Here is a 19,905-nt window from a genome sequence, read left to right as displayed (position 1 = left end):
AAAGAAAGGAAAGAAAGAAAAGAAAAGAAAAGAAAAGAAAAGAAAAGAAAAGAAAAGAAGAGAGAGAGAGAGAGAGGAAGGAAGGAAGGAAGGAAGGAAGAGAGAGAGAAAGGAAGAAAAATGAAAGAAAGAAAAAGAAAAGTTAAGAAGCAGTGAAATGCAGAAGACAAAGGGGAGAGGTTTTTAATTTTACTTTTCAGTCTGTTCTATCGAAGAATAAATTCAAGAAAGTGCCAAGATACAATTTGCAATTCTGAATTTTCTATTCTCTGGAGACATCAGTAGGAATTTAAGGTACAAAGCATAGAGGAATAAAGTATGAAAGGAAATAGGAAATAGTTTATTCTAATAAAGAATATTTTTGTGTTTCTCACTGAATTCACACTCTCATTCGGAGAGATGGCAGTTAATGGTAGAAACATCTTTTAAATTCTCCATTCCTTATCTAGTCACCACCCACACTAGCATTTCCACTGATTTGTTACTGTTTTCAGGAGAGCCTGCTAATTGAGGAAATACAAGCTTTTAGTGAGAATATACCCATTGGCCTGGGCTGATTTGCCTTTTTGCCGACTTCAGATCATCCTTCACCTTAAAATGAAAAATGCAAAATACCTAACCTCCGTCTGGAGTAAGACTTTCTGGGTTCAGAACTGGCTCTCCCACTTATTCAACGTGTAACTTTAGACAAATCATTTAACATTTCTTGCTACAGTTTCCTCACCTGTATAATAGAAGTAATAGTCCTAACGCCTACCTATAAGGGTGTAGATAAGGGTTAAATAAGATCAAAAAGGTATAGTGCTTACAATGGTACCTGGAATTTCGTAAGTCCTCAGTAAGTCTTAGCTATTATTATGATTACCTTGTGCCATAAGTAACTAGTCGAAGAACAAATATGAGTAAACAAGCAAACATTAGTTAGTATTAATGAATTAGCTTCCCTTGTACCCAAATAAACTAAGCACAACATTATCCTACTATCTGATTCTAATCTGTGTTGTACCGAGACATTTCATCCTTACCAAACAGTCCATACAATAGACCAAAAATATAGTCCTTACATTTGCCAGCCTCCCTTGCAGTTAATTGGAACATATGGCTAATATCTGGCCAATGCACAGGAGAAAGTGATAGATACCTCTACCCATAAAAGCTCCAGCTCTTTCTTCCTCAACCATAGCAGCCTTAGAGGGCGGGCATGTGCTCCAGACGGTGAAGTTTTCAGATGAAGGACAGCATCCCAACATGCATCACACTTTTCATAAATGAGACATACACCTGTGTATATTAAACCACCAAGAATGTACGGTTTTTTGTTACCATAACATTGCCTAGCATAATCCTCACTACCATAGTGGTCAAAATGATGCATAGCTTCATAGTAAAGAAATTAAAAACAAAACAAACAACACAACATTATTCCAATCCCTTAATAATATCCAGGGAAGTCTGCTATCTCAATTAAAGAAGATTCAAAGCCTCCTTCTCCTCTTAACTTCCCAGGCTGGCACAGTGGCCAATTCTGATCCATAGTATTTTTATTTCCAACCTGGCATTCTTTATTTCACATCTAAGGAGCATATTTACTATGGCCTTAACTCTCTGGGCTGTTTTCTGGAGCTAAATATCTAAACATAAATACAACTAGTGGATTTCTGCTGATTCCTTCATTGGAGAACACACAACATAAAACATCCATTTGGGATATTAGCTGTAATTCAGGTGGAAATGGTGATGCTAAAAGATGGTTCCTGCATCCCTCAGGGACCCTTTCATCCATCCCCCTTAGGGTTGCCTCACTGGTTAACATTTATCTCTGTACTTCTTTCTTGTGTAATCATTAGGCAAGATATCATCCTATTATGTCATAGGTTTATTTGAGTTACTAGTGGATTTATGTTTAGTGAAAAGATAGATGTACTGTGATAAAGCTAAATTGTTAACTTCATTTGAAAAGTTCTATAAGGATGTCTTGCTCTTTAGAGGTCTAAAAAGTTGTGATAAAATACAAATACAAAGTTATCTCAAAAAGGCCAAAGATTTCCCGTGCCCTAGCCAAGAGGCTGAGCACAAAACAAAACAAAACAGTGGGCTGGAAAATGAGAAGTCAAGGACTAATGCTATAATGACGACATGAAGTTTGATTTGTATGTCCTGAGGTTTTTAAGGGCAGACATTGATAGATCAGAGATTTGCCTTAGGGACTACACTGGCCCTATAATCTAAAGTACAGGAACTCTTCTAGGGGAAGGACAAATATAAAAGGAATTAGCTTGAAAGACTCATTGGATAAGGTGTTTTTAGTGTTCAAGAGAAAATTTTTGAAAAAGAGTCTCTGGTACCAGGTTTATTTTTATGACACTAGTCAATGAAAACCTTTAAAAGCCATATTTGCAAAGTTATGTATATACTAAATAGGATCCAGGCAGCCAAGAGCCCTGGCTTTTGGTATTTTAGTGAAAGACCCAGGTAACAGTCATCATTATTCATGTAAAATTGTGAATTTTATAAACAGAAATAAAAAGAAAGGACAAAATATACTTTAAAAGAGTAAGGCATTTTGAATGATAAAAACACTGTACTTTGCTGTTCTAAGTATTCATCTTAACTGAAAATACATTACTGGAGAATTTTTACAGTCTTTTTCTACCTGAACAACAATAACCTCTTAAAAATGTGTGAAAAGAATTGCTTGTTTGCTTCTTTGTCCTTAGTTGAATTTGCTTTGGTAAAATACTGATAAACACATTAGCAAAACAAAGTGGAGGAATTGAGTGATTATCCAGATAATTTTGTCTTTATAAGAACTGTTTTCACCTAAACTATTGAAACTATTTGGTCTGTAACATTTTTCAATACTTTGTAAAATGAATTGTAGAGCTAGGTTCAGCAGTTACCTAGACAAGAGATATCTGTGTGGTGAGCTACCACAAACCTTAGGATAAAGGAATTTTTCTTGCTAGTATAAATTATCTAGTTTTCCTGCTGACATAGCTTCTTTTTATTTTACCTCTGAGGATGCAAGTTACAGGAAATTATAGCACTTTTGGGATATTCTAAGCACTGTGACTTTTTCATGAGGCATACTTTACTCACAAGTTTTCTCTGTTTAGGAATTTCTTATTCTTGGTAATCCCCCAGAAGGATAGCCTATACCAGGACATCCTTTGCAAAATCAGTAATTCATTTCATATTTGATTTGTCATCTACATGTGAACCTGGGGAAGAAAATTATCCTGAAGCTTCCTTGGGCACTGTGATGGTTAATTTCATGTGTCGAATCAGCTGGGTCATGGAGTGCCCAGATATTTGGGCAAATATTATTCTGAACATTTCTGTGAGGGTGTTTTTGGATGAAATTAACATTGAAATTGGTGGACTTTGCTTAAAGCAGATTGCCCTCCATAATGTGTGTGCACCTTATCCAGTCCGTTGAAAGCCTGAATAGAACGTAAAGACTGTCCTCTCCTGAGCAAGAGAGAATTCTACAGCATTGTCTCTCAGATTGGAATTGCAGCTTCAGCTATTCTGGATCTACAGCCTTCCACTCAACCTACAGATTCTGGACTTGCCAGTGTGTATAATCATGCAAGCCAATTTCTTTAATAAATTGACATATGCACACACACACACACACACACACACACACACACACACATCCTACTGGCTCTGTTTCTCTGGGAAATCCCAACTAATACAGGTATAAGTATATATCTACAGAAAGATTATCCTATTCTACCCCTTGAGGGGAATATATGAATAGGACAATCCAGATAAGTATGACTCATGCTCAGCAGCCTCTCAGTGATATTATTATATTTTTATAAGAAAAACAAGACAGCCAAAACTATCTGTGATTTGAAAAATGTCATGAGGTCTTTTCACAAGGTGACTTGGATTATGCTTTCTTCTAACTATGGGGAACATTTCTTTGTTTTGTTTCTATCCAAACTACTGAAGAGAAAGATGAAGAAAGAACTTTCTATTCCAAATATCTGATCAACCATCATACTGTAAACTCCTAGAAGATCAAGATACTCTTTTAGCACTCTTGGAAATGGCCCTCATCCACAATCACATGAGAGCAGATCCTTAATAGATGCTCCTAAAGACATGGACTTAAGAGCAAATACATACATACATACATACATACATACATACATAAAATAATAAAATAAAACCAAAACCAAAACAAAACAAAAAATATAAAAAATAAATCAACTAAATGTTCAACTTCACTTTTCCTTCTATGCATCTCTTTAATAATGAAAAAAAAAGGTGGAGGATGTAGGAGACAAGTTAGAATTAGTTGAATGAACAATGTAAAAATATTAGAGAATCATGGAATTTAGGCACATGCTATCTTGAAAAGCTTCAGAATGGCAATCAAAGGAATATTCCAAAGGTAGGACCTGAACCAATAAAAATCTTTAGGAAAGATTCATGAGACAGAATGAATGGAGTGGCTGAATATACCAGAAATGGAAGAAAAATCCTAGAGTTAAGAGATGTATTTTTTCATTCAACAGACATTTATTAAACACAGACTGTGTCAAGTACTATGTTATTTGCTAAAGTACACCAGTTTTGAACTTGGATCAAGACACATAATGCTAGGCAAACATAGATGTGATTTTTTTCCTCATGTGCTACCAACAAATTCTCCAGTCACCACTAGTACTACATTTCAACCTTTAAATGCACATTCTTTACCCAGATTCTCATAAGTAAGAATGAGTGATAGTTGTTTTAAAAGTATTTCTCCCATCTGAATTTTTGTTTCTAAAGGAACAATAACTTAAGCCAAAGAGAACAGTAGAAAAGAATAATAAGGTTACAGGAAGGAAAAAGGAGACAGAGAAATAGGAGACAGAGAAAGAACAAGATGGGGTAGAAAAAGATTATGGGGAAATACTCAGACCTTCTCATTCTCCTTAAACATACCCAGTACTAGCTATTCTACTGCAAAACACCAAGAGGCACAGGGACAGGCATCCTAAATTCACGATCAAAGATTTATCTAAGAATGTTTTTATTTTAATTTTTTGGGGTGTGTGTGTGTGTGTGTGTGTGTGTGTGTGTGTGTGGCAACTATATTCTGATTTTATTTGCAAGGGCTAAGATTTAACTTTGCTTGAAGATATCTAAGTCAAAAAACAATAGGACAATAATTAAATTCAAGTTGCTTTGAAACTTAGTTTTCTCCTAAAGAACTCTTACATCAAGGACAAAATCAAAACAAATGGGAAATATTTAGAAAATGACAACAATAACAAACAAAAGACTGTTAGCACCTAACAATAATGGCTAATATTTTTCCCAATTAACCCACATATCTAAGAAGCTCAGTGAGTAACAAACATAACGAAAAAATAAAACACACACACACACACACACACACACACACACACACCCCAGAGAACATCACGATCAAATTGATGTAAAGTAGTAATAGACGCTAAATTCAAAAGGAGCCACAGAAGACACATTATGTACAGAATAAGAAAATTAAAAATGACAGCATACTTCTCATAAATAACACAATCCATAAAAAAAGTATTAGGAAGAAAAATGCCAACCTAGAATTCTATACCCAGAAAATACCTTTATAAATAAAAGGTAAAATAAACCATTTTTTAGGCATCAGAAAGCTAAGGGTTCACCACCTGCAGATCTGCACTATAAGAAATGTCAAGGAATTTCTTCAAGTGAAAGAAGATTATAACAGTTGGTAACTTTCAATCTACATAAAGGATAGAAGTGTGCCAGAAATGATAACATATATAAGTAAATACAAAAGCCATTTTTCTCATGGTTTAATCTCTTTAAAACACAAGTAACTACTTAATGCAAAAGTAATAAAAAGTATCGTGGATTTTAAAGTACATGGAAATAAAATACATGATAAAAATAGCACTCTAGAAAGGGGAGGGAAAATTGAAGTAACCTGTTGGAAATTTCTTATGCTATATATATATGAAGTTGTATAATACTGTTTGAAGATAGACTATAAAAATTTAAAGATTTATATTATAAATCCTAGAGCAACAACTGAAAAAAAACAAGCAAAGAGTTGTAGCTAATAAGCCAAAAGTGAAGATAAAACTTAATTATAAAAGAAACTCAATCATTCTAAAAGACTTAGAAAGAGGAAAAAAGAAACAAATATCTGATATAATAAATAGAAAACAAATAGCAGGATGGCATATTTAAACTTCACCATATCAAAAAGTATACTAAATACAATTTATCTGAACATGTTGATTAAAAGAGCAAAAAAAATCATTTCAAAATGAAAAATGAGTCAATTCAATACGAATGTATAGCAATCCTATGTCTATATAGAACAATAGAACTTTAGAATAAATGAAGCAAAAAGTAAAAGTAGACAACCCCACAATTATAATTGCAAATTTTAACACTATTGACTCATAAGTGATAGAAAGAAGAGACAGCAAATTGGCAAATCATACGGAAAATCTGAACATCACTATCAAACAACTTGATCTCATTGATATTTATAGAACGTAGCATCCAAAGACAGTGCAATGCCATTAATTTCAAAGAACATACAACATAGTCCATAATCTAAGGCATAAAACGAATTTTTAAGTAATTTTACAAAGATTGAAATCAGATGACATCAACAAGAGGGCAGAATAGGAAGCACCAGATATTCTCCCTCCATGGAGATACCAATTCAACATCAATACATGGAACAATTCCCTTGATGAGAAATCCAAAAGCTAGGTAAGAGTCTCCTGCATTCCAGAGAGGCATGGAACCAGCCACATCAAAACTGCTAGAGAAGTGTACGTCACTCACTCACCAGAGCTCCTCACATCAGCACAGCATGGTGATTGAGGGGAAAATCCCAAGTCCTGGCTTCTCCCTGTGGAGAGAAAGAGACTGAAACGTGCATTTAATGTGTAGACTTTTCAGGAGGCTACCTGAGGGACTAGTACTTGCTTTGCCTGAATCTGAGTGCTGGCAGAAAAGGGTCCCCAGTCAGGGGCCACTGAGGGGGAAAAAAAACGTGACATTTTGCACTAGCACATACTCCCTTGCCATAGTCCTTATCCAAGGCTCAGTGTGGAATGAGTGGGAGAAAACTCCCAACTCCTGGATTATCCCCAGGGAGGAAAAGAGTTGAAGCATCCATCCAATAGTCTAGCTTGGGATGCAAGTGCTGCCCAAGGAACTGGCCTCTCTCTCACAAGTCTCAGAGAACTAAACTGGTATAAATGCCTGGGGGGCACTAGGTGGCTTACTGCTGCTCCAAAGAGCACATGGAACAACAAACAGGAAAATACAACTCAGCTGCTTTACTCACAGTGGGAAAAAGGGAAGAGTGGAGGGTTTGTCCAATATTCTGGACTTTAGGGTTGCTGCCTCAGGGACTGGTTTCTAATTTCTCCAACTCAGACTGTTGACAGGACCCAATGTACTCCAGATAACTGAGGACTTCTGAGAGCAAAAAACAGCTGGGCAACTTACAGCAACTCCAGAGAATCTACAGCACTACAAACAGATAACAGAGGGTGTAAGGATTTCTAAGCTTCAAGACAAATAAGTTTGTAAAACCTGTTTAATTGGGAATTTACACAGACAAGGCTGGAGAGAACATATCCACAGAAAGCTTGGAGAAGTCCCCAGAATCCCTTGTGGGGCAATTGGTAAAGATCTTTCTCTGTACTAAGACAGTCTATACAGACTGGAAGAGGTGTTTGATCCTAATACAAAGTATAAGGCATACAAAGGAACGGTAAAACATGACCCAAACAAAGGAATTAATATATCTCCAGAAACTCACCCTAAAGAAACAGAGATATAGGAATTACATGACAAAGAATTAAAAGTAACTGTCATAAAGATGCTCAATGAGCTCAGCGAAACAAGGCATGAATAAAACTGGAATGTTAACAAAGAGAAAATATTTTTAAAAACCAAGGAAATTTTAGAAGTGACCATAAAATAATTGAATTGAAAAATTCGGTAGAGGGGTTCAGTAACAGACTTGATCAAACAGAAGAAAGAATCAGTGAACTCAAAAACAGATCATTTTAAATTATCTAGTCAGAGGGGCAAAAAGATAAAAGAATGAATAAAAGTTAAGACAGTCTAAGGGAATTATGGGACACCACCAGCCAGAACAATATACTAATTATGGGAGTCCTAAAAGGAGAAGAGAGAGAAAGAAAGGGGAAGAAATCTTATTTGCAGAAATAATGGCCCAAAAAACTTTCTATATCTGGGTAAGGAAATGAGCATCTAGATCCAAGAAGGCCAACGGATTCCAAAGAGGATGAATTCAAAGAAGGATACACTGAAACACATTATAATCAAATTGTTAATAGTCAAAAACAAAGAGAGAATTTTGAAAGGAGCAAGAAAAAAGCAGCTTTGTCATGTATAAGGGACCCTCCATAACACTATAAGCAGACTTTTCGGTAGAAACCATGCAGGACAGAAGGGAGCAGGATGATGTATTCAAAGTACTAGAACAAAAACTAACCACAAAGAACACTATCTATCTATCTATCTATCTATCTATCTATCTATAGCAAAACTGCCCTTAAAAATTGAAGGAGAAATAATAAAGACTTTCTCAGAAAAACAGAAGCTTAGGGAGTCCTCACCACTAGAACTGCCTTTCAAGAAATGCTAAAAGGAGTCCTTTGAGGTGAAATGAAAGGAGAATAGATAGCACCATGAAAATATATGAAAGGATGAAGCTTGTTGGTAAAGGCAAATAAAGAAACAAATATAGAATACTGTAATACTATAATGGTGGTGAATCAATCACTTTTTTTTATTAAAAATTTTCTAATGTTTATTTTTTTTTTTGAGAGAGAGAGACAGACAGAGTGTGAGTGGGGAGGGGCAGAGAGAGAGGAAGACACAGGATCCGAAGCAGGCTCTAGGCTTTGAGCTGTCAACAAAGAGCCTGACACAGGACTTAAACCCATGAACTGTGAGATCATGACCTGAGCCGAAGTTGGACACTTAACCGACTGAGTCACCCAGGCGCCCCTACAAGACTCACTTTAGATTTGAAAACACACATAGGCTGAGGGATGGAATAAGATAGTCCATGCAAATGGTAAACAAAAGAGTTCAGGAATGGCCACACTTATAATAGACAAAATAATCTTTAAACTCAAAGACTTTTACAGGAGACATAGAAGGGCATTATACAGTAATAAAAGGGTCAATTTACTAAAAATATATAACTGTAAACATATAGGAACCCAAATGTATGAAGCAAAAATTGACAGAATTGAAGGTAGAAAGAGACAGCAACACAATACCAGTAGATTTCAATACACTTTCAATAATAGAACAACTAGACAGAAGATAAATAAGGAGGCAGAAGACTGGAATAACACTATAGAAGAAACGGACCCAACAGATACATACAGAGTATTTCACCCATTGGCAACAGAATTCACATTCTTCTCAAGTGTATTCAGAATATTTTCAAAGGTATATTAGGGTCACAAAACACGTCAACAAATTTAAGAAGACTGAAATGATACCACATAGATTTTTTTTTCTGACCACATGGAATGAAACTAGAATCAAAGCAGAAGGGAAGCTCCAAAATTAACAACTATGTGGAAATGAAATAACGCATCCTGAGTAACCAATGAGTCAAAGAAGACATGAAAAGATAAATTAAAAAAATTTTGAGACAAAAACAAAACTACAATATGACAAAAGATGGGATTCAGCAGAAGCATTACTAACAAGAAATTTATAGTGGCAAATGCCCACATTTGAAAAAGAAGAAAGATCCCAAGTAAACAACCTAATTTTATATATCAAGGAACTAGAAAAAGAAGAATGAATGGATCCCAATAAAATCAGAAATGAAAGAGGAGACATTATAACTACTGATGCCAAAGGGGAAAAAAAAGGATTATAAGAGACTACTGTGTGCAATTAAATGCCAAAAAATGGATAAATTTCTAGACATATAAAATGTACCAAGACTGAATCATGAAGAAATAGAAAAATCTGAGCAAACATATAACTAATAAGGAGATTGAAACACTAATAAAAATCCTCCCAACAAAGAAAAGCCCAGGATCAAATGGTTTATTGCAGAATTCTATAAAACATCTATTTAGAATTAACATCAAGCCCTCTCAAACTCTTCCAAAAAATAGGAATGTTTCCAGACTCATTTTGTGAGGCTAGCATTATCCTGATACTAAAACTAGACGAAGACATTATAAGAAAACTATAGACCAATATCTTTGATGAATACAGATAACACTTAACAAAGTATTAGTGAACTGAATTTAATGACACATTAAAAGGCTCAATAAGCTATGACCAAGTGGGATTTATCCCTGGGACGCCAGGATAAAAATTAATCAATGTGATACACGACATTACATAACAAAAAATGACAATCACATAATCATCTCAATAGATGCAGAGAAAGCATTTTACAAAATTCAATACCCTTTAACGATAAAAAAAAAAAAAAGTCAACAAACTAGGAATAGAAGGCAATCATCTCCACACAATAAAGTTCACATATGTAAAGCCCACAGCTAACATCATACTCAATGGTAAAAAGGCAAAGGCTTTCCTCTAAGATCAGTAAAAAGATAAAGGTGCCCATTCACCTCATCTACTCAACATAATACTGGAAGTCCTATACAGAGCAATTAAGCAAGAAAAAGAAAAGCCACTCAAATTGGAAAGGAATAAGTAAAATTATCTCTCTTCATTGATGATATAATATTTTTTTAATGTTTACTTTTAAGAGAGAGACCTGGGGAGGGGAAGGAAGACAGAGGATCTGAGGCAGGCTCCCTGCTGACAACAGAGACCATGATGTGGACTCATGAACCCCGAGATCATGACCTGAGCTGAAGTCAAACACTTAACTGACTGAGCCACCCAGGCTCATAATCTTGGAGAACACTAAAGGTTTCACCAAAAACAACAACAACAACAAGAAACCTCCCCCCAAACAAACACAGAAACACCTGTGAGAATAATCAAATTCAGCAATGTTGCAGGATACCATCAACACTCAAAAATCAGTTCCTTTTCTATACACTAACAATGAACAACCCAAAAAGGAAACCAAGAAAATGATACCCATTTACAATAACATCAAAAAGAATAAAATACTTGTGAATAAATTTAACCAAAGAGGTGAAGTGTATTTCAGCACACTGAAAACTATAAAATCATTGCTAAAAGAAATTAAAGAAGACACAGTAAATGAAAAGACATCCTGTATTCCTGAATTAAAGGACTTAAAATTATTAAAAAGCTCATACCTACCCAAGTGGATTCAATGCATACTCTGCCAAATGGCAATTTTTTTTCAGAAATAGAAAAACTATCTGAAATCTGAAAGTTCATATGGAAGCACAGTTTTCAGGCCAAACAATCATGAGAAAAAAGGACAAAACAATCTTGAGAAAGAAAAAAAACTAGAGGCTTCACAGTTTCTGATTTAAAAACATTACAAACCTGCAGTAATCAAAACAATATGGCGCTGACAACAAGACAAACATATAAGCCAAAAGAACAGAATAGAGAGCCCAGAAATAAATCCATTCATGGATAGTCAAATAATCTTTAATAAGAATGCGAAGACTACACATGGGGAAAGGACAGTCTCTTCAACAAATTGTATTGGCAGTATTGTATTATATCCACATGCAAAAATGAAATTGAACTTACTTTACATTGTATACAAAAATCAACTAAAAGTGAATTAAAGACTTAAACATGTATCTAAAACTATCAAACTCCTAGAAGAAAAAATAAAGGGAACTCTCCATAACATTGATCTTACCAATGATTTCTTGGAAATGATGCCAAAAGCACAGGCAATAAAAACATAACAGACAAGTGTGGCTATATCAAACTAAAAATCTTCTGCACATCAAAGGAAATAATCAGTAGAGTGAAAATGCAACATAAAGAAAGGGAGAAAATACTTGCAAACCATATATTTGATAAGAGTCTAATATCCTAAATGCATATGGAACTCCTGTAATTCAATAAAAAAAAATAATCCAATTAAATAATGGGCAAAGGACTTGAATAGACATTTCTCTAAAGTAGGCATACAAATGGCTAATTTGTATGAGAAAAGATGCTCAACATCACTAATCATCATGTAAATGCAAATCAAAACTATAATGAGATATCACCCCACCATTACCTATTAGGATGGTCATTAAAAAAAGAAATAAATAACAGAAAATAAATACAAGTTTTGGTGAGGATGTGGTGAAATTAGAGCCCTTGTATACTATTACTAGGATTATAAAATGTTGTAGCTGCTATGTAAAACAGTATGGAAGTTCCTCAAAAAAGTAACTAATAGAGCTACCATATGACCCAGTAGTCCCATTTCTGGGATTTATCTAAAAGAACTGAACACAGACTTTGAAGAGACATTTCTGCTCCCTTGTTCCTTGAAGCATTGCTCAAAACAGTCAAGATATGGATACCACCTAAGTGTCTGTCAACAGATGAATAAATAAAGAAAATGTTTTAACATGATATATAGGTACAATAGAATGTTACTGAGCCATCAGAAGAAGGAAATCTTGCTGTTTGTGAGAACATGGATGAAACTGGAGGACATTATGCTATGTGAAACAAGCCAGACACAGAAGGACAAATACTGCATGATTCTATTTATTTATTTATTTATTTATTTATTTATTTATTTATGACAGTAAGTGAGCAGGAAAGGGACAGAGGGAGAAAGAGAGAGAAGAATCTTAAGCAGGCTCCACACTCAGCATGGAGCCCAGTGCAAGGCTCAATCCCACAACCCTGGGATAATGACCTGAGCTGAAATCAAGAGTGGGACACTCAACCAGCTAAGCCACCCAGGCGCCCCTGCATGATTCCATTTATACAAGATGTCTACAGTAGATAAACTCAAGGAATAGAAAGTGGAAAGATGGTTGCCAGGGACTGAATGGGAGCGGGATATGGGGAATTTGGTATACAATGGATATAGAGTTTCAGTCATGCAAGATGAAAAAATTCTAGAGACTGGCTCCACAAAAATGTGCATATAGTTAACAATACTATAATATACACTTAATAATTTAATAAGTTAGATTTCATGTTATATGTTTTTACTACAATAAAAAATTTTGCAATCATATAAAGTATGATCTTTGTCCACAACAAAATTAAACTAGAATTCAATAACATGAAGTTATCCTGCAAATCCCATATACATGAAACTAAAACACCATACTTTTTAATACCCTTTTTGTCAAAGAAAAAATTACAAGGGAAATAAGAATATATTTCAAACTGAAAGAAAATAAAGACACAAGGGTATTAGATCCAGTTCCAATCAGTAGCTAGAAATCACAACATACTGAATAGAGAAAATTTAATGCAAAGAATTATTAACTAGTAAGAGATGATTAACTGTAGAATATGAGAGTAGCCAATGCAGAAACCATCTCTTATTTGTAAGCTGAGGGAGAATACACAAAGGAAGAGCTTAAAATTGGAAAGAAATCCACCTCCCCTAAAACTAGTATAAGTTTAAGACTTTGTTGGAGAGAATATAAATGCTATAGGAAGCTGCAACCTGCCTGTGGCAAACAAATTTGCAAGAGGTTGAATCCACAGCTAGTCAGTAAGAAGAGCCACTGAGTGTCTAAGAAGCTCAACAGAGAGTGCAGGCAGACTACAGCTATTCTATCAGGATTACCTGCATAAAGACAATAAAAGGAGTTGAATTAGTGTTGGCTGGCTAGAGCTGGTGCTAACAAAGAGCTTATATGATGGCCAAGAAATTTACTGTAGAGTATTATGGGGCCACAGTTGATCCACTATCAGCAGACCAAGAGAAGTTCACTGTAGCGATGGAGTATCTCATCTTCTTTGCAGAAAGTGTCCCCCATTGTGTGCTGGTAGTATGGAGTTGTTCCACTAGAAACAACCCACATGAATGCTGGAAAATTCACTGATGGTTGGCCATTGTCAGGCCTCCCTCGTATCATTGGTTGCTATGGGAGAAAAATAAAATCATACCAGAATGAAGACTATTTATTTTTTGTCTTTTAGTCTTCTACTAGAACTCACTACTGACAAACCTAACACTGTGCCAACTCATCAAAGGTAAATTTACAGGGCTCATCTTCAGTTTCCCAAAAAAGAACAAAGAACGGTGGATATAAAATGAGAAACAATAAATTAATAAACAGCATAATATATCAAAATTTGTGGACTATAGCAAAAACCAGAACTTAAAAAGGTATTTACAATGAAAAAAGAGCATATATTAGAAAAGAAAGCAAGGTTTCAAATCAGTGATGTAATCTTGCATATTAAAAACAAGAGCAAGTTAGGGCACTTGGGTGGCTCAACACCCAAGCATCTGGCTCTTGACTTCAGCTCAGGTCATGATCTCATCATGGCTTGTGGGTTCAAGCCCCACATCCAACTCTCTGCTCTCAGTGCAGAACCAGCTCTGGATCCTCTGTCTCTCCCCCACTTGCACTCTCTGTCAAAAATAAATAAACATTTAAAAAAAGAGCAAATTAAACCAAAGTGAGCACAAAAAAGGGCACAAATAAAATAAGCATGGAAATCAGTGAAATAAAAAATAGAGATAAAATGGGAAATTGATAAAACCAAAAATTACCTTTTTGTAAGTATCAATATAATTAATCAACTAGCCAGACTGAACACAAAAGAATATCAGAAATCAAAGAAGAACACTACTACATATCCTACAGAAATTAAAAAGATAATAAGAAAATATTATAAATACAGTCCTATATCTATAATAAAATATAATTCATAGTTCTAAAAAACCTTCCACTAAGAAAACCCTACGACTAAGTGATTTCACTGGTAAATTAAAAAAAAATTTTATTGGGGCGCCTGGGTGGCGCAGTCGGTTAAGCGTCCGACTTCAGCCAGGTCACGATCTCGCGGTCCGGGAGTTCGAGCCCCGCGTCGGGCTCTGGGCTGATGGCTCAGAGCCTGGAGCCTGTTTCCGATTCTGTGTCTCCCTCTCTCTCTGCCCCTCCCCCGTTCATGCTCTGTCTCTCTCTGTCCCAAAAATAAAAATAAAACGTTGAAAAAAAAAAAAAAAAGTCTTTAAAAAAAAAAAATTTTATTGACACCAAGAATTCTACACTAATGTTCAGAAAATGCTTGAAGAGAAGGGAATATTACCCAACTCATTTATGAGGTAATCAGCAACTTGATATCAAAAAATAACAAATACTTTACAAGAAAGAAAACCAAACCCGAATATCCTCCCTGAACATAGACACAACAATTGTTAATTTAAGAAAAGCAAATTAAGAAACACACAATAAAGTAACATATCATAATCAACTAGCTTTATCTTGGCTTTATCCCAGGAAAGTAGGCTAGTTTTACATTTGAAACTCAATCCGTGTAACTATCTCATTGTTTATAAGAATTAAAAAAAAAAAAAACAACACTATATGATCGTATCAATAGATGCAGAGAAAACATTTGACAAATTTCAACACCCATTCATGACAAAAACTCTCAGCAAAATAAAAGTAGAAAAAAATCTCCTCAAGTTAGAAGAGAACATTTAAATAGTTTTTACTATAGCTAATTTAATACTTACTGATGAAAAACTAAAAGCTTTCTCTCAAAGACCAGTACCCATTCATAATAAAAACTCTCAGCAAACTAAAAATTGAAAGAAACTTTGTCATTCTGAAAAGAACTACAAAAATCCTACTGCTGACCTTATACTGAATGGTAAAAGAGTAAAAGACCATAAACAAGGCAAGCACTATGGCTCTCACCCATTCTTTTGAACACTGCACTGGTAGCTCTAGCCAGAGCCAAAGGCAAGGAAAAGAAACGAAAGACAAACACAAGTAAAAACTTCTGTATTAACAGATGCCATAATTGTTTATGCTGAAAATCCTAAATAACCTACCAAAAACTTACTAGAATTAATATGTGAATTAGCAAGATCACAGTATAAGAGCAATAGTGAAAAACAAAACAAAGAAACATACACACAAAAACACTTCTATCTTAAAAATCAAAATATTTCAAGAACATAAAATATAAATTATGGATTAAATTGAAGCAAATACTTGCACCTCCTCTGAAAATTATAAATAAATGCTGAGACAAATTAAAGAAAACTTAATAAATGGAATATGTGCTATGTTTATTGATTAAAAAAAAACATGATATTGCCCCCAGATTGATTCTACCAAAGTGTCTCCTCAAATTGATCAGTAGATTTATTTGTTGAAATTGGCAATCCCAATCCAAATTCTAGTAGGTTTATTCATTGAAATTAGCAATTTAATTCTAAATTTATGCAGAAATTCAAAAGAATCTTGAATAGTTAAAAACAATTTTGATAAAGAATAACAAATTTGGAAGACGTAAGCTATCTGATTTCAAGACTTACTTTACTTGTATAAAGGTAGACATACAGACCCATGGGCCAGAATGGAAAGAAGAGATATAAACACATATATAACCAACTGGTTTACAACAAATAGGTCAAGGTAATTCCAAGAGGAAAGGATAGTCTTTTCAACAAATGCTACATAAACAATTGGATATTCATATGCAAAACAAACAAACCAACCTTCCTTATCTCATACAATGTAGAAAAGTTAAATTCTAAATTCACACTACCTCTAAATAACAGAGCTAACTTCTAGAATGAAACAGAAAATCCTTGTGACCTTGAGTTAAAGATTTCTCAGATAGAAATAAAAAGCATAAATGTTAAAAAAAAAATGCTAAATTGGACTTCATCAAAAATGTTAAAAATTGCTCTTCAGAGACATCATGTAAAGAATAAAAGGGCAGGTTACATACTGATAGTATTTGCAAAATATGTGTCTGATAAAGGACTTCCATATGGCATATATAAAGAATACTTTCAAATCTACAATTTAAAAAAATAAATTACAGCTGAAAAATGAGGAAAGATTGGACAAATTCATCAAAGGAGATATGCAAATGGAAGATAAGCATACATAAAGACAGTAACTGTCAATAATGATTAGGCAAATGGAAATTAAAAACACAATGACATATCACTACACACCCACTAAAAGACTGACAATTTCAAGTGCTGAAGAGGATATAAAGCAACTGAAAATTACATGTATTGCTAGTGGAAATGCAAAATACTCACCCACTTTAGAAAATAGTGACAATTTCTCATGGACCAACTCCATGTCTCTACTCCTAGGTTTACTTCTATATATATAAATCCTTAAATCCTGATGGGGGTGGTAGTTAACCAACTGAATCTGTCAAAACTTATCAAATCATACTCTTAAAGTTGGTATATTTTTGTATGTATATTACATGTCAATAAAAGCTAATTAAGTTAAAAAATCAGAGCAGCCCAAAGCCTCATCACCTCCTATTTATTTTTATATTCCCAAAAGGAACCAAGTGAGAGGCATCCTTCTGATTCTTTTCCTCTTGAGTAATAAAGTTCTTGGTGTTCTGATGTTGGGTTAATCTTAAGGTGTCTCTGACATGTTTCGATTACACATTCTACTTCAAACTCCTGTGGCCTTACAGAAACAAAAGGAGCTGTTAGGGTACAAACAGACACTCAATACTTAATATGATTATTATTTTTTTTAATTTTTGTTTTAATTCTTTATTTATTTTTGAGAGAGAGACAGAGTGTGAGAAGGGGAGGAGCAGAGAGAGAGGAAGATACAGAATCCGAAGCAGGCTACAGGCACTGAGTTGTCAGCACAGAGTCTGACGTGGGGCTTGAACTCACAAACTGTGAGAGAAACTCTGATGCTTGTGACTGAGCCACCCAGGTGCCCCAATAGTTAATGTGATTACTATTGTCTAGGGTAACGTTTCAAAATGAATGTTGCAAAGAAATGCTACAAACTGGTAGACTGAAAATGTATCATCATAAATAGTGTTTTAAAAAGTAATATCAATTGTTTCTTTGTTGGAATACATAATCGTCAGTCATTGCTTTCCCTGAAAAAGCATTAACTTTCAAGTTATTTTCACTCTTTTTCACTGGGGATGCTTGAAATTTTATTCTGTTGATTAACTGAGAAATCTAATCTCAATATCTACCAAAGCCTAGAATTGTTCATGCTAGAAAATCCTCCATATTACAGATATTTTTTCTGCCATGCTTATTAAGCATTATATTTAATTTGTTTTTGTGTTTGTATAAGATTTCAAATCACGTACTGGTATTTGGATTTTCTGTGATTTGAAAATAACCTGTAATTAAATCACTTTTGAGTTTAAATAATAATCAGCAAGACTACATAGGATAAGCTATATAGAATTCAGTCTCTTAAAAATTGTTTTAAAATAAAATCACACAGAATTCATTAAAAAAAAACTAGAGTATATTACATCAGAAATTCTATTTCTGTCATTTTTCTAACATAAAAAGGGGAGTAATTCTGAGACTAACTGAAAATGCATACTGAATGAAAACACTTACCTATGAAATTAGGTATTTTCAATTCAGATCTCTATTTGGATAATATGCTTTCCATATTCACACACATTATAATCTTGTAAATATTTTGTGCCCAAGTTTGCGTCCTCATGAAGAAAAATAATGAGTTATGAAGAGAAATAAAACAGATCTTATTACTCCCCGGTTTGGTGTTTCAACGATCAGCTTATGTCTTCCTCTTAAATGTCTGGCTGCATTTTGGTATAGAAAGTTCAGTATCAAGGGAATATATGGGGCTAAAGCTGTACACAGATGTTCACATTTTAACTGTAGTTTGGTTCCCATACTAAGGGTCTTGTCCTCACTTTCCTACTTGCACACTAATTTGTTCAAATCCTGCCTTTTGAGCAGTATTATCTACATTCATCATATTTATAGCCCCCTGACTGAGAAATCCTTTGTCACTGTACCCAGCCCTTTGGCCATACTTGTACCTTGGCCTGACTTGCCATGTGGAACGCCAGAGGTTCACTTCGGGAAGGGAGCTCATTGTTTGAATGGACCACATCAGACCCGAGAGAAAAGGATCCCTGTGACCATACAGAATTGGCTCATCAGAGGAAAAGCAGAGATGTGGAGCTGCATGAGAGAGAGAGAGAGAGAGAGAGAGAGAGAGAGAGAGAGAGAGATTGAGAGGAGAGGTGAATTATTTTGTAGTGGAAACAAAGCCAAATGGATTGATAGGGTTCAGGAGCCAGCAGGAAGGTATTGCTGAAGTATAAGCAAGTGATGTCTAAGATTGATGGTGTTGAATTGGGCAAAGCTGCCTGAAACAACAGTGATATTTTCTTTATTTCTCTTGGGGAGGTAACAGGGTCAAGACCTAAACATTGTATATGAACCATTTGGCCATTTTAAACAAATCAACACTCTCAAATCATATCCCGCCCTACCCTAAGGTTCATCTGCCCTGTGTAATCCTTCGGTTACAAAAAAGCACTTCAGAACAAAAACTCAGGCCAGTTGTGAAGACTTCTTTCACCAAGGCCCAGCCTCCAGGCTAAATGGGAGAGTTCTGCCAGCCATCAAACTTAACAGCCTTGAAACATATGCAACATTTCTCTAAGCAAATTGGTTCCTTAATATGGTAAAATGTGCGGCACCCAAGGGGAAATGCTGGTGATCTCATAGCCCAAAACGCATGGAGTCACAGCGCCGTATTCCTGAAAAGCAGTCATACTTTCCACTTTGATAAAACCAGAAGCAAATACGAGAGTCAGTAGGTTTTGACATCCATTGTTCATTCTCGCTGAACTTTTTCTCTTATATAGCAAAGCACAGTGGCTTAATTCATAGCTTATAAGATTTTAAAAATATAAACCATTCAGATTTTTTCTATATTAATCAGTGGTTTCTAAAGATCCACAGGGATAAATAAACCTTGCAAGCTG

General features: G+C 34.8%; 1 long non-coding RNA gene across 4 annotated transcripts in view; it reads right to left on the bottom strand.

Moving 5' to 3' along the window:
- LOC147572473 (uncharacterized) overlaps nt 1–19,905 on the bottom strand; it is a 391,655-nt gene that overhangs the window by 291,912 nt on the left and 79,838 nt on the right. For all 4 annotated transcript variants that reach the window (XR_015246203.1, XR_015246200.1, XR_015246202.1 and 1 more), the window contains exon 4: nt 6,833–6,895. This is a non-coding gene — a long non-coding RNA (uncharacterized LOC147572473). The remainder of the gene's footprint in view (nt 1–6,832; nt 6,896–19,905) is intronic.

This window comes from Puma concolor, chromosome E4 (genome assembly GCF_028749965.1).
Source record: "Puma concolor isolate L17-30 chromosome E4, mPumCon1.1.hap2, whole genome shotgun sequence".
NCBI lineage: Eukaryota > Metazoa > Chordata > Mammalia > Carnivora > Felidae > Puma > Puma concolor.
The sequence above is the reverse complement of the archived record's forward strand: the minus strand, read 5'-3'. Positions and strand labels throughout refer to the sequence as shown.